At 52.4% G+C, this 22600-nt stretch overlaps 1 protein-coding gene across 2 annotated transcripts in view; it reads right to left on the reverse strand.

Annotated features, from left to right (window-relative positions):
* MPPED1 (metallophosphoesterase domain containing 1) overlaps positions 1–22600 on the reverse strand; it is a 79475-nt gene that overhangs the window by 33476 nt on the left and 23399 nt on the right. The window lies entirely within an intron of this gene.

The following is a 22600-nucleotide window of genomic DNA, read 5'->3' on the forward strand; positions in this document are numbered from 1 at the left end:
ACCTCGGAACCGCATAATCTGTTAAATTCAACAAGACATGTGCAGACGTCTCCATAATCTGCCATCCCTGTGCAGCAGACCGAGCCCGCAGAGCTTCAGTGCTCTCTAGACGCAGTGGCAATCAGGAAAATACCCACTCATGGCTCCTTCCACCCATTTCCGCCCCGCGAACGCGGCAGAGGGGGTTGGAAGAAGGAGCCGGCAGGGCCGTCTCTGATTGCATTTGCAGGGCGTCTTGACAGTTCCGTGTTTAAACACTTGCCGGTGTCTAGGAGGGGCATGTCGGCAGACTTCTTGGTATGGCGCACGGTCTGGAACAATGCTGGAATGGAGGGGGCTCTGCCACTCCCCTTCAAGCCACCACTGGGTCTCAGGCAGCTCGGGCGCACAAATGCCAGCAGTGGAGTCACACCGCCAAGCGAGCACAGAGGCGGCGGGAGATGCAAGGAGGGAGGGAGTAGCCTGCCCAGGCCAACAGCCAGAGCCAAGTCACAGGGACAAGGCCCACGGGCTGGGCCTGCAGGATTTGGATTCTGCTGCCCTGGCGTGAGCAATGCCCCATGCCAGGCACTATGATACACAATTTGCATGCGATGCTTCTAGATGCCCCTAAAAGCAAGGGCGGTTCACTCCACCTCACAGAGAGGCCGTGTAGCCAAGTGGTTAGGGGTGTGCACCGTGGAGCCTGAAAGCCAGAATCCCAGCTCTACTCGCTCAAGGCTGCCTGGCCTGGAGTGAAAACCCTCACTTCTCCAAGCCTCAGCGTCCTTGTCCATGAAAGAAGAATGCATGGGGTGTTTCACAGGTCCATGCAAGCATCAGACCAGAGAAGACACGCCTTGTACCTGCACTGGGATTTGTTCGAATCGGGCATGGTAAGACATGCAGACACGGACATGACATCACGAGGAGGAAGTTCACGTGCACAGATCCCCAGAAACAGGAGGCCCATGGGGCCACATGGGGAGCCAGGCTGGTCAGGAGGCAGAGGGCGTGAAGGGAAACCCGGACAGGAGCCCTTGTTTGTGTTGTTTCTAAGGAACGGACAGCCAGGCTAGGTAAGCAGGCTTAGGCCCGGGCAGTGTGTGTCATTCAGGTGGGCTCCGGGGCCCGGGGGCTGTCCCTGGTTGTCTGCTCCCTGGCCCTGGGGTGACGAGGGCAGGGAGACAGTGGAAGGAGTTGAGAGCCCTGCACAGGAGGGGGCTCTGGATGGGTCGGTTTGCACATGAAAGGTGAGTCCTTTACCATCTCTAGACTCGGTTAACCGCGGGGGTGGGGAGGCGGGGGCGGGCAGTCCCTGCAGGGTCAGCAAGCCCCCAAGAGGTCACAGCATCAGAGCACAGAAAGTTGAAGGCATCATAACACAACCTGGACGGCAGCCACCAGCGTGCCTTTCCAGCCACCAGCAGGATTCGATGCTGTGTCTGCTGTGCAGTGCAGAGATGCTCGCTGGGAAGACGGAGATGAGAAAAGAGGCGTAGGAAAGTCAGGTCACCTGCCTGAGGTCACACAGCAGCTCATCGGCGTCCAGGCCGCCTGCTGGGTGTGGGACAGACACATCCTGGGGCAGCAGACCCTCCACGGAGCTGCAGGCCGCCCGCCGCCCAGCCTCGCCCGGCCGCGCGGGTCCCGCGTGGGAAGTTCTGGATTCACAGCTCAACATCGGTGCCCATATTTAAAAGGCAAATGCAATTTTTCTTCTGTTCCATCCTAATAGCCAAAATGTTTAACTTTCAAACATTTGTTTTTCTTGGGAAATGTTTTAAAAACAGGAACATTCAGTCCTAATCATCCCTAAATGCTTATTTCAGGCTGAAAGGGACGGCCGGAAGGTGTCTGCGCTCTTCCTCCCAAATAAGGCTGCCGGGAGCCAGAAGGATTCCGTGGGAGCCTCCCAGGAAGTCTCAGCCTGGCAGACAAACATGCCCACAGACGTTCCTCGAAGCTCTCGGTGGCCCCGAAGAGGAGCCAGGCTGGTAACCATGGACGGAACGCACATCCAGAACTTGGGGGCCACGGCGCCCCCTCCAGGCCAGGCCCCGTTGGTGCCCACCTCCCCTCTCACCACCCGCCACGACCATGCACCCCTCTGGGCTGTTAAGGCCTCCTGACATCCGCTCATGCTGTTCCACCTGCCTGGGACCCCCTTCCTGCCCTTCTTTCTGAGGCAACTCCAGTTCATCCCACCTTCATCAGGTGGCTCCAGAGGACTTCCATGAGCATCCTCTTTCCCCAGACCTAGCAGGGGGACAGATGCTCCCCAACACTCAGGGCTCCCAGCCCTGCGTGGCCTGTGCTCTTGCTGTCGGCTGGTCATCTCCTTCCCCACCAGCCTGGGTGCTCCTTCCGGGTGGGGACCCGCTCGAATCCTCTTCGACCCAGCACAGGGCTGGGTACAGTGTAGTTGTTCACACACATTCATTGAATCCACAGGGTTTATCACCCACTTAGGACAGAAGACGAGGGTCAGAGAGGCCAATGACTCACCAAAGGTCTCCCGGGCAGTCGGTAACAGAACGTTCTGGAAGGCTAAGCTATTTACTGCGAATGGGAATGATGATCGTGAAGACGTGGACCAGCCCATCAGGCAGAAGCCCCCAAACTGTGGTGGCTTTCATTCACCCAGCAGATGTCAAGAGTCTACGGGCACAAGGCCCAGGGCGCAGGGCTGGCACGTGAGGCTGCAGCAAGAGCCCTGGACTGGAGGTCAGGAGGCCCGAGTTCAGCCTCTGCTCTGCCTTCCCCTCCTCAGGCCTCAGTTTCCCCATCTGTTCCATGAGGAGGTGACCTGGAGGTCCTGACCTCTGAGAGCCCTTTCAGCCTTCTGAGACCCTCCAGGTGGTGCCAGGGTGGAGGTACCCCAAGGTGGGGGTCAATAGGGTCAGACAGCAAGACCAAAAGGGTGCTTACACAGGACGAGGCATTTTGAACGCCCAGGTTTGTCTGATTGCTGCTGACATCCCATGAAATCGACAGTAAGGAATAAAAAGGGGTAAGTGTCCAAGGACAGAGGTTGGGACACAGGAAGGAGACAGATGAGTGGACTGGCTTAGCTGAGCAGAGGCAACTGAAACCAAAGTCCTGGGAGGGGGTTAGGGGAGCGGGGAGCCACAAGAAGCAAAGCGAGCTGTGGCCAGAGCCCCAGGTAGCTTGGGGACCCAGGCCCAGGCGGGTGGTCTGACCTATGACCTATAGGAGCAGGTAGGCCCAGCTCCACTCCCATCATACCCATCACCATGCTCTTCACCCCTCAGTCTGCGCAGCAAGGGGTACTACTCTCGAGGGAAAATAACGGCTCCCCAGAGCCCTGTTTAGGGACCATCAGGCCAGAGGGAGAATGCCCGGTGAGGCCGAGGGCTGAACAGCAGGAGGATAAAGTGAAAGCACAGAGACAGTGACTCTGGAGACCCAAGCCCCTTCCTCTCTCAGCTCAAAAATCCTGAAGCCAGACTCAGAAACTGGGACCTCCTCTCTGCGGAGAAAGACAGGTCCAGGAGGGGAAACCGACAGATATCGCTACGGGGGCTCCCCAAAGAGATGGCCAGGTCCTCGTCACAGTACGTCTCCCACCCCCGCCCCTGCCAACACACACACACACACACACACACACTCCCATCCCTGCCCCTGCCAACACACACACACACACACACACAGCTACCAGTGGCTTCCAGATGTCCAGTTCTTACGCACAAACATACAGGATCATCAGACCTCAGAAAAACCTCTCAGCTGAAAACAGTATCAGAGGTCAAAAGAAGGAAAAGAAAGGAAATCAGAGGAAATGGGGCTGACGCAGGGAAAAAAATTAATATATAATTAACACCTTTGGTGAGATAATAGAAGATATTGCACCCAAGAAATTCTAGCAGAGGGCTCTTAACAAAAGAAATTAAAACATGGCAGAATTTTAGAAATTTGGTTAAAGAGCAGGAAGATGGAGTGGAGAAGACCTCCCACAGACTAAAGCAAAAAGACCGTGGGGTAGGCAGCAGGCAAGGAAAGATACAAAAGCAGAGGTTCAACATCTGAGAACCACAAGTCACAGAAAAAAAAGTCGGAGAATAAAGAGAAGAAAATTTTGAAAAAAACTATATGAGAGAAAGTCCCAGGATTAAAGGACAACATTTGCTCCAGTAAAAGGGTTACCTGAATGCCCACAACAATGAAGGAAATGAAGCCCAGACCTGAGGCGTGCTGTCCAGAAAGATGGCAGGTCATACACAAAGGATGAGCTATCTGAACAACAATGGAATTTTCCATCCTGATACTGGACGCTAAAAGAAAATGGAGCAATTCCTTCCAAATTCTGAGGGAAAATGATTTGCAACCCAAAATTCTATACCCAGACAAACTATCAGTTAAGACTGAGGACAGAATAAAGACTTTTTCTGACATGGAACTTTGCCAAAGGTTTATCTCTAGTGCATTCTTTCTCAGAAAGATACCACAGGGTGTGTTCCACCAAAATGAGGGAGTAAACCAAGAAAAAGGAAGCCATGGGATTCCAGAACCAGGGGCTCCAAGACAGGAGAGAGGCAAAGGGAGAAGATGGTGAAGGGAGGTCCCAGGATGACAACTGAATGCAGGCCTGGAGGTCAACCAGTCCAGACGGGGCAGGGGTCAGAGGCTCCAGGAGGTACGAGAAAAATCAGCCACAGATGGCCTGGCATGGCTCACCACACTGCTGAGGGGCATTTAAAGCTCTGCAGGAGACTTGAGGATGAACCAGAACGGGTACATAGAAAAACAAGCAAACAAACAAAACAATTAACTACTTTAGGAAAAAGAGTACGTTGTAGAATGAATATTTAACCAAAAACCGTGCTAGAGCTATCGAAAGGGATAGGAGGAGAGATGTGCGCATACGGTGGAGGGTCCAGTGCTCTGCATCTTCATTTTTCATTGTAAGAAATTAACAAGTAAAATCTAAAGTGGAGAAATCAAAAAATAGCAACACAAGGTTGTTCCTTAGAGACATCGTGGAAATAAGAGCATCAACAATGAGAGTTTCCCTGGGAATGGGAATCAGGACCGGGGAGGGAGTGGGGGGACTGCTGGCTTCCTCAGAAGCCTTGTAGCATGTTGTGACTTAGTGTTTACGTGGATTGCCTTAACGCAAACAAAATTTTCATGAAATAAAAAGAAGGCCTGGGGAAGCCAGCTCGTCCACTTCCTGACTCTGTCCAGGGCCACTTGACCTCTCACTTGCCCCGCCTGTTGCTCAAAACCGAGAACCAAATCCAACTGGGTCACCGTAAGAGCGATGGAAAGACAGAACAGGCAGAAAGCCAGGACTGGCTGATTCCTGAGGTCCTGGGGGTCTAAGTGCTGGCATACTCTGCCAACCAGATTTGAAGGCAGGCGATTTGGGCAAGCAGCTCCTCACCTGGGCAGGTCAGGCAGCCCTTCATGACATCACAGGTGTCACCTGTTGAGAGTCTGAGATGGGCTCCCTCATGCTCTATCTCTAACCTTACAATAGTCCCACCAAACAGGCGGTGTACGGCAGATGAAGAAGTTGGAGCTCAGTGAGGTTAATAACCACACCACTGAGAGGCAGAAAAGGGGGAATCTGAACCCCCATCTGTAGCTGAAGCCCATGATTTCTCGCCCTGTCACAACCACCAAGACATAGTACGTATGCCAGAGTTTTTGCATTAAACATTCCTCAAAAAAAAGAAAAAGAATGTTGTCATGTACTTGAGTCCTTACAAAGTCTCCTCTGTTACGAGGAGCTCTCAATGACTATTTTAAACAACACAATATTTTGGAGAAGATCTCATGGCCGCTGTGAACAAGCCTTTAAAGGCCATTTTAAAAAGCAATACAGATGTGAGAACAAATTAAACGCATTTGGCAAAGGTGCAGGATACAAAAACAATGAGCAAAACAATGAGTTGAGTTGCTACACGCTAACAATAAACTACCTGAAAAGGATCTTAAGAAAATACTCTCATTTGCAATAGCGTTAAAAAGAATAAAATACTAAGGAATAAACTCGACCAAGGAGGTGAAAGATCTGTATATTGAAAACTACAAAACATTTGCTGAAAAGATTAAAGACACCAATAAACAGAAAGACACCCTGTGTTCACGGACTGCAAGACCTCATATTGTTAGGATGTCAATATTACCCAAAACAATCTACAGATTCCATGGAATTCCTCCCAAAATCCCAATGACGTTTCTTTCAGAAACAGGAAATCCATCCTAGAATTAATATGGAATCTCAAGGGACCCTGAATAGCCAAAATAGTCTTGAAAAAGAAAAACAAAATTGGAGGTCACACACTTCCTGATTTCCAAACTGACTACAGGAATGAAAACAGTGTGGTACTGGCACGAAGACAGACACACAGATCAATGGAGTAGAACAGAGAGCTCAGAAACAAAGCCAAATGGTGGTGGGAAAAGTGGACATCCATATGCCAAAGAATGAAGTTGGACCCTTACCTAAAACCATACATGAAAATTAACTCAAAATGGAACAAAGACCTAAAGGCAAGAGCTAAAACTATAAAACTCTTAGGAGAAAACATGTGGGGAAAGCTTCATGACACTGCATTTGGCAATGATTTCTTGGATATGACACCAAAAGGCACAAGCAACGAAAGAAAAAGCATATCAAAATTAAAAACTTCTGTACGTCAAAGGACATCAGCAATAGAGTGAAAGGCAACTCACAGGATGTGAAAAGATATTTGCAACTATTTGTCCTAAGGGGTTAACACCCAGAATATAGAAAGAACTCTGCAACTTAACAGCAAAAAGACAAAACACCCAATTAAAAAATGGGCAAAGGACTTGAATAGACATTTCTTCAAAGAAGATATACAAATGGCCAATAAGCACATGAAGATGGTCAACATCACTCATCATTAGGGAAATGCAAATCAAAACACAACAAGATACCACCTCATTAGAAGAGTTACTATCAAAAAACCAGAAAATAACAAGTGTTGATGAGGATGTGGAGAAATGGGAACCCTTGTGCACTGTCGGTGGGAATGTAAAATGGTACAGCCACTGTGGAAAACAGTATGGCAATTCCTCAGAATATTAAAAATAGAACAAGCACATGACCCCGCAATCCCACTTCTGGATATATACCCTGAAGAACTGAAAGCAGGGACTCAAACACGTATTTGTACACTCACATTCATAGCACCATCATTCGAAAGAGCCAAAAGGTGGACGCAACTCAAGTGGCCATCAACGGATGAGTGGATAAACACAATGTGGTCTGTCTATACAATGGAATAGAATTCAGCCTTAAAAAGGAAGCAAATTCTGACACATGCTACAACATGGATGAACCTTGAGGACATTATGCTAAGTGAAATAAGCCAGTCACAAAAGAACAAATACTTATATGAGGTCCCTAGAGTAGTCAAATTTATAGACCAAAAGTAGAATGGTGGTTGCCAGGGGCTGGGGGGAGAACGAGGAGTTGGTGTTCGATAGGTACGGAGTTTCAGTTTTGCAAGATGCAAAGAGTTCTGGAGACGGATGGTGGCAACGGTCGCACCGTGTGAATGTACTTAATGCCAGTGAACTGTACGCGTGAAAAGGTTAAAATGGTAAACGTTACGTATATTTAACCACAATTTTTTTAAAACAGAACCTTAGAAGAAGAGAACTGAGGACCTGAATCCTCGACAACTAGAAGCGTGAGCAGGTAGAACAGTAGGTTCTTGGGGCTTTTAGAGTCCGAGAAATGCTATTTTCAGAATCTTAGAACCCCAGACGCCAATCATTCTAATCTTGGAAGCAAACAATTCTAGAGTTTTAGAAGTCATTGAGGTTTAGAGGTGGACAGGGACTAGGTGGCCATCTAGAGTCTTGGCCCCCTCACCCTCCTTCATCAAAAAGTCCTACCTGAGAAGCCTCAGGCCAGGAAGCCTACACCTGCTCCCCACCTTACTAGAAAATTCCAGCATGATTTCACCCGGGCTTTGACAGCACTAGATGAAAGGCATGACTACAAGGCCAGACACTTGGCCCTCATGTTACTGAACAAACATTTTCTCAAAAGGTTTCGCAGGTGCCTTCTGGCTACAGACAATCCATCTAAAAAGGGGGAAATTGGCCCTAAGCAATGTTCTTTGCAGTAGCAGCTGAAATAAGTATTTGAAAATGATTAAAACTAAAGGTTCTTATTTTTAAGACTTTTCTTAGTAAAACCAAGTGTTTTAAAGCTAAATAAACATTTGGGATGTTAAGATACACTAAAGTGAAATCATCTTGCCCCCTGTTTATTCATTCCACAGTCATTTCCCTCAGCCCTAATAAGCGCTGGGCCCTGTGCCGGGAGCTGAAACAGAGAGGTCTCAACACGGCCCCTTCTCTGCTGTCTAGTGTGAGAAAGACACACGCAAGCAATTTGGGATCTGTAGTTGGAGTGGTTCTGAGTCACAGGGAATCATAAACAGCAGTGAGTTCTCCTTTATCTGACCAGGAGTAAGGGAGGGACTCCAAAAAAGTGGATAAAAGAGGATCACCATATAAACAAACACATGGACAAAGAGAACAGATTGGAGGTTAGCAGAGGGGAAGGGGGCTGGGGTGTGGGGCATAAGGGGTAACGGGGCACATGTATATGGTGACTGACAAATAATAACGTACAACGAAATTCCACACTGTTACAAACTATTATGACCTCAATAAAATTGAAAAAGAGGATCACCATAGACATAGGTGTCACGGCTGAATAGCAGCACCTCAGGCAGGCAAGGCAGGGAAGGGCATCCAGGAAGAGCACCCCCCACGCACAAAGGCACAGAGGTGGGAAAATCCACCTGCAAGGTATTTGGCAACTGCCTAGAAGCCCAGGCCAGCGAGCAGGCAAGCAAGCGCAGGCCTGGGAGGGACAGTTGGGGTCACACCTGAGGGGCCTTGACTGCCAGGCAAAGGTCTGGGCTTCACCCAGGACACAGCAGGGAGCCAACGAAGGGGGCCAAGGCAGGAGGGGGCACAGTTGGAGCAATGAACAAAAAAGTTCTTTCAAACACCAATATGACAAATGTTAGTCTGGGCAGTGACTGTTTTGAAAGGTTGGGACGCTATCAAAGAAAGCCCCACTTTGTCAGCTCAATGCTTCCCCGTCAGTGTCGTGGCTGTCAAACCAGCCCAGAATTAGCTCCAAACGGCCTTCCGCGAGCTCTCAGATCTTCATTTGCATTGTGCACACTCCAAAAGGTGTGAAATCCTTCTTCTTCTTAAGAGAAATCAAAGAAACAAACCTATACACTTTTTTAAATCTCGTTTCTTTAACACAAATTTCAAAGAACTAAGTCTTAACTTTTAAATATCTGATTAAAAAAAGAGGAAGGCACCCTTGGAAGATACTAATAATAGGAATTAAAGCTGCCATCCGCTGAGCACCGGCTCTGCGCTGGGGCACTGCACCGCACCCATAGAATGACCACAACGAAAACAAGGCTGCATTGATTGTGTGCTGATCCCATGCCAGGCCCTCTGCTGAGCCCAGATCACCCCCTGGCTCGCTGAGCCCTTCCAGTATCAGCCCCCTTTTACAGATGAGAAAACTGAGGCTCAGAGAGAAGACATAACATGCCCAAGGCCCAATGGCTGGGAAGAATGGAGTCAGGATCCAAACCCGAGGTATCTTAAACAGGGTCCCAACCACAGTGTCATTCAATCCTCAAACAGCTCCACAGAGAAAGTGTGTTACCCCCACTTTGTAAATGATACACTGAGACACAAGAGGGTGTTGAATTTCTCAAGGCTGCCCAGCAGGCATGTGGCCAGGCAGGGCGGAGACGGGGTCCAACTGCTCCCAAGTCTGCATCCTTTCCACTGGCCCCTCTCTCACTTCAGGAATTTAATTTAATTTATAAATAATAAATAAATATGGCGTGCCTACGGGTGCTGTCCGTAGTGCTGAAGATGCAGCGGTGCACAAGACAGACAAGATCCCTGCCTTCAAGAAGCCGACCTTCGTGAGATATTGGCAATAAAGGAAGAAACAGATAAGTACCAGGTCCGGTGGGGATAACAGCTATGGAACAAATAAAACTGGGTGAGCGGGACAGGGAGCATCGGAGTGGGGGAGCTGATCGATCCAGGGCAGTCAGGGAAGGCCTCTCTGGGAAGGTAACATCTGAGAGCCCGGAAATCACAGCCTTGCACTAGGTGTCGATCTCCTTATCTGTAAAGTGGGGACAACATTACTCAGGATCCAGGCTGCTTGTTGCGAGGGAGAAGTGGACAACAAGAAAGCACCTTTAAATTGTGAAGTGCTGTCCATCGGAAGTCATTATTCTCGTGAAGTCTCTGTGCGACTTGGATACCAGGCTTTGTAGCAAAACATGTTTTTCACATATGAAATGGAGGATGTGGGAAGCCCTCATATCTTGTCAGCAACTTAAGCCTGGCCTTGTTTAGTTGGCCCGGCTGCTATAAAGTTACTCCTGATCGTGAATATCAAAATCATCCTGGAAAGGAGGAATTTGCTAACTAGAAAGGGCTGGGATTTTCTGGATACACAAAGGGATGTTCCCCCATAAAATCATCACCTGCGGTACTACAAAAATAATAAAAATTTTTAAAAGATCATAGAGCTTGGGTTAGAATCCTGATTCCACTTTTATTTGCTGTACGATCTTGGGCAAGCTCTTCATCTCCCTGTCTCAGTTTCTTCATCTGTAAAGACAGTAACAGCAGACACCATAAGGAGTTGTCTGGCTGCATTGTCCCATACAGCAGCCATTAACCCACTGTGGCTATTTAATTTCAAATTAATTACAATGGAATAAAATACAAAACTCAGTTTCTTGGCCGCATTAGTCACATTTCAAGAGCGCAATACCCATAAGAGGTAAGTGGCTACCATATCAGACAGCACAGGCTAGAGCATCTCCATCTTCTCAAAAGTTCTTTCAGACAGCGCTGGTCTAAGGTCTTGCTACTCGTTGCCTGGGAACCTGTTGGAAATGCAGACTCTCTGGTCCACCCCAGACGTGCTGAATTGGGATCTGTCTTTTAATGAGACACCCCCCAACACACCGAGGGGATTCTCATGCACGTGAAGTCTGAAGAGGACTGGCTGTGAGGATTGAGAGACCAGGTGGGGAGATACCCCATGAGAAGGGGCAGATCTGCACAGACAAGGACAGCCGGACAGGGCGGTTTCCGCACCCCTCTAAGTGGTGAACCCAAACTCCAAAACAGTCAGGAAGCTTCTGACAAAGTCTATGCTGAGTCCAGGTATGGGAGGCAGGGGCGGGAAGCTGGTGTGGACAGGGAAATGGTGGAATCTTCCCAACATTTCAGGAGCTTGCGTGCACAATTCTGCGCTGGCCAGGATTTTCTGGCTTATCGAGTATTCCTGTTTTGGAATAAAGTCCAGCATGAAAATGACATTTTAAAAAACCCACAGGCTTATTTCATATCCAAACACATCTCTCCATGTTTGTAGAAAAAAAGAAAAGAAGCACAAGAAAAGAAAATCTTACTTCCCCCAACTCGTGAATGACCAACCAGCTATTTCTCTACCAACCAACAATTTCCGCCGAGGGTTCCATCGCCTCACACGAGAGCCAATGGGGGAAGATGCGCTTCAGGGCGAAGAGGAGGCTCGTGGGGGGAAACTCAGCAAAACCTCAGAGCTCATGCTGTTTTCAACCCATTGTCTCTCCTCCACACAACCATCGGCCCGGGAGGAACGCATCATCCCCACAGTACGGACGAGGAACCTGAGACCCAGGGCAGGTCAGTCCCCTGGGAGGCAGGTGAGCTGTGAGTTAAACGCACATGGCTCCCGCTTTATCACAGGCTACCATTTCACCCTGTTCTGTCTCCATCATGTCACGGTGTTTCCTCGTTTATAAGTCTGTTGAGTAGGAATCTGGCTAGTTTTGCAGACTCCTGTATCTTCAGCATCCAGCACAGAGTCTGGAACAAGGCAGGCAATCAATAAATGTTTGTTGAATGAGTGAATGATTGAAAACCAATGGCAAGGAGGAGCTTGCGCCTCAGACCCTTGGTTAGCCTGCCCCTTCCAGCTGGAAGGCCTGCACCCACCCTTCACTTGTCCAAACACTGCCCAAATTGCAAAGTCCCCCTCAAGTGCCACTTCCTACATGCAGCCACTCAACTTCCCCCTACTTGGTTCCCACCCCCCATCCCGCCTCTGCTTCTCCCACTCGCCCCCTCGGGCCCTCTGTGGCACTCTAGCCACGTGCCTCCTTGCTGGTCCTCACATGTGCCATCAATACCCCTGACTCAGAGCTGCTGCCTCTGCCCAGAATGCCCTCCCCAAACATGGGCACAGCTGGCTTCCTCCACTCAGGTCTCTGCTCCAACATCTCCTCATCAGAGGGTCCCGCCATGTCCCCTTATCCCGAGCCCCCCGTGCTACAGCTCTGTTCATCCGTGGCCTGTCTTCCACTTGTTCACTGCTGCATGCCCTGTGCCCAGAATCATGGCCCGCAGGTAAAAAGTGCTCAGCAAACATCCGCTGAGTAAAGAATTGAATGGGAACCAGAAAGCAAATCAAGATGACGATGACTACTTCAGGGCAGGGTCAAAAACCAGCTAGAAGTGAGACACCAGCCAGCAGAGATGCATAAGACAGCGGCAAGACGGGAGCAGGTGGGTGCATGCCAGGGACCCTCGGGGAGAATGGAGGTGCTGATTAATTTGAGACTGAGTTAAGTCAGATATGCATATTAAAATTTTATGAATAACCACTAAACAAATGGAAAAAGAATGTAGAGTTTCCAAACCAGCAGAGGGGAAAAAAAGAAACTTCAATCAATCTAAAAGAAGGCAGAGACGGGGAGACAGCACAAAGTGAATGACAGAAACGGACGTGTTTTACATACTAGGAAACACTAAACAAATAGGCATTGTTATACTCAAGTAGGAAAATCTTTACCAAGGTCCTCCGAATTGACTGGGGCTCAGGGCTGAGCCTCAACGTACTGACAGCTGAACAAGATGGAGCCCAAGCACGTCACAGAGGATGGGCCAGTGAGAAAGGCCGACACATTTCCTCTTCCCAGTGATCAGAGCCACATGCCAAATAAATATCCCTTTTTCCCTTTGGCCCCCAGGAAGCTCAGACTCCAGTTTCCAGCTCACAGGGCCCACAGAGTCCTGGTGTTGATACTCTAGGCCCTCCCTCTGAGCTGTTCTGATTTCCCGGAGTTTTTCAATCCTAGCTTTTAATTTATCATCACCACTCTACCATTTGACTATTCTTTTTGTTTTTATAAACCATCTCTAATCCTTTGGCGTAAGGCGGGATACAAAGAAGCAAGCAAAACATCCAAACAAATAACAAAATAAAACCAAAGAAGAACTTTCAGGGGGCCCCAAGCTCCCAGAGAAATGCATCTCTACCCTGTTTAAACATAAAAAACAATTTTGTTTTTAATTTAAGGCAGATTTTTAGGACGATGGTCTTTAAGAAAAAAAAAAAGAAACACCACTGCAAACATGTTTGAAATACACACACACACACACACACACACACACACACACACCCCCACTGGTCTCATTTCATGTTCAAAGCCATTTCGTTGTAAATAGATAATTAGCATGTAAGCACACCTTTCAAGGGGTTTATACGTTACCGTGAAAATACTGTAATTACTGCTGGCCAAAATCGCTTTGACTACAACTCGGAATTCTAGATTTTTTCATCTTTATTAGAAGTTAATTTTCTCCCTTTTAGCCCCTAAAACACACTTTGACTTTGTGAAGACTTTTTTGTGATGAAGGATATAGAAAATTAATTTTTCCCATGAACCTAACCTCTGCTGTCCTCCACATTCCTTTTTTTATCCGAGCATCACTCTCGCTTTCTCTAGGCAACCACTTGTTCATCAGTCACGCTGGCCATTGTGACTACCCACAACCAAGGTCCCTGGACACAACCAGCTTCTGAGCAGAGTACCAGAAACGACACGAGGGCCAGAGTCAAAGAAACTTTTGTACGAAAGATTCAATCTTGAATCTTTGTGAGAATAACGTGTTTCTGAAAACATCTGAAGCAGGCCATTGCATCCAACGAATGAGCCAAGGAACCGGCATCCATCTTGGGTCTACTGGACACATTCAGTGAAGATGACTATCACCTCTTGGTTGGATTTTTTTTTTTTTTGAGGAAGATTAGCCCTGAGCTAACTGCTGCCAATCCCCCTCTTTTTTGCTGAGGAAGACCGGCCCTGAGCTAACATCCATGCCCATCTTCCTCTACTTTATATGTGGGATGCCTACCACAGCATGGCTTGCCAAGCGGTGCCATGTCCTCACCCGGGATCTGAACCGGCGAACCCCAGGCCGCTGAAGCAGAACGTGCACACTTAACCGCTGCGCCACCGGGCCGGCCCCTTGGTTGGATATTTTGATTGACGTGACCACATCATAAAATTTTTCTTTGCTTTTCTCATTTCCTTAACAAATACTTGTTGAATGCCCTCCCCCTGCCAGGCCTGCTGGGCTCTGTAGATCAATAACCGCCCTCCCCCTCCACCCCACAGCTCCCATCAGCAAGTCCCGTTCATTTCACTCCAAACTATGGCTGAACCCTGGCACTGCTCTCAGTCCCCTTGGCCGCCTCCAGGTCCAGTCCCAGCTTCCCTCGGCTCTCACTGGCGCCTGCACCAGCCTCTCCTGGTGGCCTGGCGTCCTCCCCTGTCTGCTGCAGCCATGCTCCACCCAGCAGCCAAAGGGGTCCTTCCAAACACTGAATCAGGCCATGCCACTCCTCTGCCGACACCCCCAGTGGCCTCTTTAACACTCAGAATAAAATCCACATCCTCGCCCCAGCCGCTGGGCCCCGCCGGTCAGCAGACCTGGGCCTCCCTCCCTGGCCTCCGCCACCACTGGGCTCAACCCTGCAGGCCTCCGGCTGCACACCAGGCAATTCAGGGCTGTGTCCTTCCCAGCTCAGGACCCTCTCGGAGGGAATCTAGGCCACCTATGTCAAGAAACCTCCCACTCTCAGCACAACCACCTAGTCCCGTGCGTTGATCTGATTCATTGATCCAATCACCTCAAATGATCCTGTCTATTGCCTTTGTTTAATGGTTAATTGCCAGACTCTGCATTCACCCTCGGGCCCCCCGGGCAGGGCCCACACCTGCATTGGTCATCACCAAACCTCCGACAGTGAACAGAGCCATTTCGTTCAAGCCAGTGAACAGAGCACCCCTTCACCCCAAGATACGTGTTGCCTGGGATGACTGTAGGCCCCTCCCCTGTCCTCCAGCAGTCACATACCGGCCAGAGAGGGGGACACTACCCTAACCCATGCCCAGGCCCTGAGGCCATGAGGGGTGTGGACCAGGAGGGGCCCAGCAGGAGCACTAGGAGGGGCTTAGTTAGCACACGGTCCACATGTCACGTCTTACAGGTGTGGACACTCAGTGGGGGAGAAGAGAGATCACCGGGCTGCGGAAGGGCAGAGCCAGAGTGGGCCCCAGGAACCCCTGACGCGGGCTCCGTCCTCTGCTCTGGTGAAGAGGCTGCAAGTCCCGACCACAGGCCACAGTGCGGCCTGTCACACCGGACCTGCCCGCCCAGCCCGAGCTGCTTACACCCCAGGTACTGCGGCCATTCCCAGGAAAATTCCGTCCCGCCTCCACTCTGCCCCGTGCCCGCATGGGGCAGGAGCGTGAACTGGCTCTGCCCAAGGAAGCCCAGAAGATGTCCCGCCCCACCCTGGAGCGTGCCCCCAGCAGTCCTGCAGGGACCAGACATGGAAGATGAGGGCCCTGGAAAGCCAGGGATGGGGCCGCCCAGGGACTGTCTCTGGGCCTGATACAAAACGTGGGGTGCCCACCGCTGACCATTCCACAGCCGTGTGACAAGCACTGAGCATAAAGAGATGACAGTGAGGTGTGGCCTGAGAACATGCACACAGATAAGGGACACCGAGAGGACTGTGTCCCCTTGCGTGTGGAGGCGGGAAGGACAGAGGCAAAAAAAATTGAAGGAGTAAGACGAGAGCAGGGACTTGCACAAGCTGCTGGGGACGGCCCTGGGGGGTGGAGAGCGATACCCCAACATCCCGGCTGTGTACATCAGGTTGGCCTCCCGCAGAGGAAGCGAGGAAGGAGGAAGGAAGCAGCCGGAGGTGGGAAGCCATCGCCTGTGGGGTGAAGAGAAGCAGCTGAAGGGTGGTCAGCCTCTAGCCACATCTGAAAAAATTGCTTCCCACAAATAATGACAATTTCTGCGCCTGTGGGCAGCCTCCTGCTCCTGCGTGGGGAGGTGACGCCCCCCAGCTCCTTCTCGAAGCCCCCCACCCCCACCTGGAGCCCATTCCGCCGGCTCCTGAATGGAGTCGCAGTGGCCAAGGGACAGCATGAGTGCAGCCCATTTCTGTGGCCAGGCCCCCCGTGGCCCGGGGCCCCCAGCACGTGGCGAGCGAGGCAGCGAAGAAACCGCCTCGGCCGGCTCTCCGCTTCCCTTCTCTCCCCTCCGCCCGCACAGACTGTAATGAAGGGTTTTCTTGCTACAAGGCCTAGCTCTATTTAACTAAATCCTCGGACCCCTTTTATATTGTCTTATATATCGTTTTATGCTAGGGCGCCAGTAAAAAGTTAATTATAACTTCTAAATACTCCATTACCGGGCCCTCAGCTCCCGCCCCTGCCTGGCTCTGCCGAGGGGAGCGCCGCTTAATTAACTGGTGCCCGTGCTTTCCAGGCCTCTCCATGCTTCAGCCAACAAACAGCCGCCGAGCTCCCCGGGGTGACAAGCGGGGCTGGGCTCTGACAACCTGCGCTGACCCGGGCACCGTCCCCACACTTGAGGAGCCCACAGGATCCTGCAGGAGGAAGGGGGCCCTGGCAGGCTGGCCTGCTCGGGTGCCCACAGCAGCTACACAGGTGACATAAGTGAGTGGAGGGGGCAAAGGGGGGCAGGACAGACAATGGCGGGGGCAGAATAACAATAGCAGCTGACAGCAGCCTCAGAGGGAATGTGGAGGGAGCACAGGCGATGTGCTTGGGAGGGTCTCAAATGCAAGGCTGGGGGGCTGCACCTTACTACATAGCCCATGGGGATGGGTCAGAGATTTGGGAGTTCAGTTTGGGGCAGAATGAGTCTGAAATCCTGGTGGACAGCCAGGAGGAGGTGTCTTCTAAGAAGACTGAACAATATACCAGCTAGATCTCAAAGAGAGATCCGGGCTGCAGAGAGAGATGGAGGCATCTGCAGATCTGGGTGAGAGTGAGAGCTGGGGGTCTGACTGTAGTCTGAAAAGAAGGTGGTTGGGAGGCCCAAGGTGCCAGGCTGGGCTGGGCTCTGGGAGGAGCCACCTTCAGGGAGCAGGAGGAGAACAAGGCACAAAAGGAGGAGATGGAGAAGGCAGAGTCCACAGAGGAAGCTGGTGTGGAAGCTGAGGAGGAGACCCCAAGTTAGACAGGGCGGCATCCAGTCAGGTGGAGAGGCCAGAGGAGAAGGGCCAAGAACAAACCGGCCTGTGAGCTCTGGGCAATCACTACAAGACCAGCTCAGGGGTCTGAGGCTGCGGGGCTCCCGAGGCCGCAGGCTGCTCCCGGCCAGGCAGGGGAGCCCCGCCTGGCACCTGCCAGTCCCAGGGAGCAAGCTTCCTGGCATCTTGCAAGTCGCAGCTCACGAACTGACAGTTCTAGGGGGCATGGCCGTCACTCAGCCCGCACTCCTGCCTTGGGGAAGATGTGGGTGGAGTCAGCCTTGGGGTCAGCTGCTGCCTCTGCAGCCGGCATCCCGGGAGGTGAGTGCTGCTGGTCACTCAGCCTCTCCTCCTGCCCTCAGCACCCCTGGCCTCCAGCGGAGAGCCCACGCATCTGCCTGGAACACCTGGTCTCCTTGGTCAGGCCCAGATCACCTGCTGGCCTCGGCCCCTCGCTTCATCCTTGAGACCCCAGCTCAGCCTCCACCTCTGAGTCTCAGACCCTCCCGAGTCCTGCATTGCAACAGCCATGGCTCACACTCACTGGTCTGCATCACAGCCCTGCCTTCCTCGAAGCCCCCACTTACTGCTGTCCCACCCGACCAGCTCACAGCACGCCAGCGAGCCACTCACTCCTGTCCACCCCGAGGCCACAGCCTCTGTCCAGGGCTTCCCTGGGCCCAGCATTGGCTGGCACCGGGGACGAGGCTCGACCCTGCCTTCCAGGGGCTGACGGTCTAAGTCGGGGGACAGGGGGACGTGAGGACACAGATAATTCCCTGCCATGAGGGAGGGCCACCACCAAGGCCTGAGCAGGGAGCTCGGGTGCACAGAGGGAGGAGGGACCAATGCAGCCCGGGGCAGGGGAGGCCTCACTGGAGGCGATCGATGTTCGGGGCCGGAAGGACTCTGCCTCGTGGAGGAGAAAGAGCGTTCCCAGATGGACCGTGAGCCGAAGCCCAGAGTGGGACCCAGTTCTATGATGACGAGTGGCGTCGGCCAGTGCGGCAGAAGGAACGGGCTCGGCAGGCACTGAGGCTGGGTGACTGGTCTGTTTGTTGTTGTAGGGGGGAGCCGGGGTGGGGGGGGGTGGTCTCAGATCAGGCAGAAGGCAGGGTTTTCACAATAAATAACAGCTGCCACTTCCTGCGGGCTTCTCCTTGTGGCCCGAATATGCGAAGCACCATACGGGGACATTATTCTTCAATCCTCCCTGACCCTGTGGGGTAGGTAAACAATTCTCCCCATTTTACAGACGAAGCACAGAGAGGTTGAATGACGGAGCTAACATCACACAGCAACTAAGAGGCCAAAGCAGGGGTGAAGACAGGTCTGCTTGACTTCCAGGCGGGGGCTCTTAACCTCCAAGGGCCACCTTCCTGCACAGACAAGACTTATGAGCCAACCAGTCTGGGGGTGCCGTGCTGCCCGTCCATGATCACGCCATTAGCTGTGGAGGAGCAAGGAGCTTCCAGCACATTCGCACATTCTCTTCCATTTTCAGCACATTTTGCTTTTCCTTTCACTCCTTATAGCTGGGAAAGCCTGTCCTCAGCAATGTTTTAGCTGCTCGCTGGGACATTTACAAACCAAGCTGGCATTTGTATTTCATGAATATATTCGGGATATGAATGGCCAGTGGGAAAGAAGGTGTGTTCAGAGGGGCCTGTCACCCCCAGCCCAGCCCTTCAATGAACACAGACCAGACAGAAGCCTGTAAACGGGCAAGACGCTGACACCGCTCGCAGCCGCGCCAAGTGTAAGGTGTCAGCAGCAAATTAGCCAGCATGAACCCAGCCACGCACATGCCCAGTTGGGGCCTGATCCCGTCTTACAAATAGGGCCTGTACTAATTTTTTAACTCTCCTCTTGTCTGTCTGGAGGTGGCCCCTGGAATATGATTTTCCATGCTTTCCATGAGATCAGTGAGCATGGACGAAGCTGGCTGTGACTTTCAAACCTGTGACATTCTCAACCGGGACGAGGAGAGCAGGGCCCTGCTGGCCTGGGGAAGGGGCTCATGGAGACCGTCTGTGGGGCTGGGTGACACCAGGACTGACCTTAGGCCAGGGCTGCCCACCCCATCCTGGGACGCACAGTGCACCAGACACTAGAGAGGCCAACACCTCTTTAAAAATAATGAGATTTTAGCATTGCCTTCATTCGATGCTACCAGAATAGTACATGTTCCCTGTAGAAAATCAGCGGGAAAAGGAGAGACAGAACCATAAAGAAGAAAATTTAAATCCCTCACAATCCCACCACCCAGACATCAATCCTAGAAGTTTCCAGAGCCTCTGCCCTCATGGCCTCCCTGCTTCCACTCTACTCTGGAATCCAGGCCTTTAAACACCCTTCTAAAGGTCACTCCCCTCCATAAACCCTCCCGAAGCTCCCTTCAGACTGAGAATCAATCCCAAACTCCTGTTGCTGGCCCAGGGACCCGTGAGAACTGGCACCAGCCGGCCTTCCCAAACCCTCCTGGCTCCACGCTTCCCTTCCTCCCTGTTCCCGCCTCAGGGCTTCTGCAGCCACCCTGCCCTCCACCTGGAATGTGCCTGCTACATGCCTTCATTCTCACCCTCCATGCCTTTCCCAAGGTCCCCTCGTCACAGAGGCCTCCCGTGACCACCAAGCTAAACAGGCACTCGGTCACCATCACGTCCCCTGGGCCAGGGCTCCACAGACACCTGTCACTCTAACGGCTCTCTGATGGCTTCTGAGCATACCTGTCCGTCACTCCCCACTGTCACCCAGAGCCCGGGACATGTGGGACACATAGGAGTCGTCAGGGAAGCATCCTGGGAGTGAATATTCCCTCCCAGCCTAAACATCCCTCCTCCTGTGGGATCAACCCACGACCCCCACCCCTACCCCAAGGGGAGCCCTGATCTGGCCAACGCCAGTTCACGGCGGCAATAATAACATCTACACAGTGCTTTACAGTATACAAAATTTGATCATTTCCTCCATCCCGACGGAGCCTCGGAACCAGCTCCGGAGGCGGCAGGGCAAGGGGAGCCCAAGCACCCCCATTGAAAACAAGGCTGTGGAGGCTCAGAGAGGCCATGTGGCTGCCGCAGTCACCTGGCCAGGAAGCCGACCCAGGACGTCTGGCCCCGAACGGCGCAGTCCACGCCTTTCCTTTGAATCAGAGAGGATTCACCACGAGAAGAACAAGAGAAGAGATGCCAGGATCTTGGCTCCGGAGTCTGACAGCCTGGGCGTGAATCCCAGCTCTGCCACTTACTAGCTGTGTGGCCCTGGGCAAGTCACTTTCCTTCTCTGGGCCTCAGTTTTCTCCTCTGTAAAATGAGGATGACAATAGCTCCTGCCTCGTTCCGTTATGAGGAGGATTAAATGATCTAAAAATGCACACGAAGGGCACAGAACAGAGCCCAGCTCATAGTAACACTCAATAGACACTAGCTCCGTATAGAAACACACCTGCGCAGATGCACCAACACGGCCCTAAGGAGCGCACGGCCCGCCCCTCAGCCATGACCACCGCAGCCCTGGGGACCTGAAGGGCCAGCCCACAGAGGTGAGCCTCACCATGCTCAGACAAATTGCCCCAAAGCCAGATGCAGACAGACTTCCACAAACCGGCTCCTGTTCAGCTCTCACTCCCATGCAGATTTCTTGCCGCTGAAGAAGGATGGAGAACAGCTCCTTATTCAGTCTGAAGCCCCCACACTCTGCTTGAGTGACAAGCACTGACATCTGCAAACACTTCAAGGCCGAGAAGCGGAGAGGCCCGGGGAAGGGAGCTTTTGTGAAAGGAAGACCCCTTTGTAAGTTCACTCTTCCCGCCCACCATAACGCAGGCACATAGATGGATCCAACCGCCAGGGCAACCACGGAGCAGGCCTCCTCAACTGCCCCCGCGCACAGCCTGGCTTCTGTTCAGAGGCCGGTAGGGAGCGCTTCTTAAAACGCCCATCTCGCCGTGCTGGCCCTGCCAGCCCCTGGTGTCCTCTCACCTTCCGAGTCACGGTCAGGCCCAGCCCTCTTTCCAGGCCTGTCACCCCCACAACCTCCAAACCCCTTACTCCGGCCACAACACATCATGACTCCTCTCGAGTATCCACGGGCATGCTGTGGCCTCAGCTGACCCGAGGCCTGGAGCAGCTCCGTCCCCTGCACAGACTCCCAATCCTGAGACAAGGCCCAGCCCAAAGTCAGCCCCCCCCAGAAGCTGCCCCCAGCCCGGGAGGGGGCCATCGTCAGTCCCCGTGCGGACAGCCCACGACACTCGGCAGCCACCCACACTGCACCTGCCAGCATCTGGTTCACTTACTCACTCCGCAGCGAGGGGATCGTCATGGGCCAGGGGGTAGGTCAGAACAGGCCCACCCTCGAGAACCTCCGTGCAGAGGCCGGACATCGTCAAACAGCGACTGAAACAGCACCCGTCCCAAACAGCTATTCCCACAACTCAACCAGGCAGCGGCAATAAGGAGCTCCCCATGCTGGGCCTGGCGCACAGTAGGTGCCCGGCCAGCAGCAACTCCTGTCATCGGCCTTGGACTCAGACTCTCGGCTCAGTCAAGTGGAGCCTCACATCTCTTGAGCCTTACGGCAGGGGGGATAAGAAGCCAGCCGCAGCGAAGGTCCCCTCCTAGGAGACAGCCCAGACGCAGCCAGGTGAGAAGGCTGGGGCAGGCCTGCCCGCAGGAGCCCTCTCCCACCCCAGCCTTCACAAGTTTCTGCCCAAAGGGGGCCCTCGATTAGAATTTCCCGTTTGAAAAATCAATATTTAAAGCTCCGAGCCTGCCAAGCGGAGGGGAAGGCCTTGCTTGTAAATATTTGTCTCGACTGGCAAAGCCCGGCCTCTCGCTCACTGCAGCTACCCGCCTCGCTCCTGGCCCTCTGCTCGCGCAGCTCCCAGCCAACTGCACAGTGGGACGTCCCTGGGGAGGCGGGGACGTCTGGCGGCCGCGTGGCACTGCACACGGAGGTGGGCCGGCCCCACACCCACGCATCTGAGACAGCAGGCCAGTGCGCAGGGCCGCCCAGGGGTCATCCATCTGTCCCCCGGGACCCTGGCAGAGAAAATTTGCCGTGAGATTTCCCTGGATTCCAAGCAAGTGGCTTTTCCCAGGGGGCATACCAGGTTTATGCCTTCCTTATTTCGGAAGAAAAAGCCAAGACAAAACCCTCGAGGCGTGCTTGCAAATCATCGCC

The sequence above is a fragment of the Equus asinus genome, chromosome 4, assembly GCF_041296235.1.
Source record: "Equus asinus isolate D_3611 breed Donkey chromosome 4, EquAss-T2T_v2, whole genome shotgun sequence".
Lineage (NCBI taxonomy): Eukaryota > Metazoa > Chordata > Mammalia > Perissodactyla > Equidae > Equus > Equus asinus.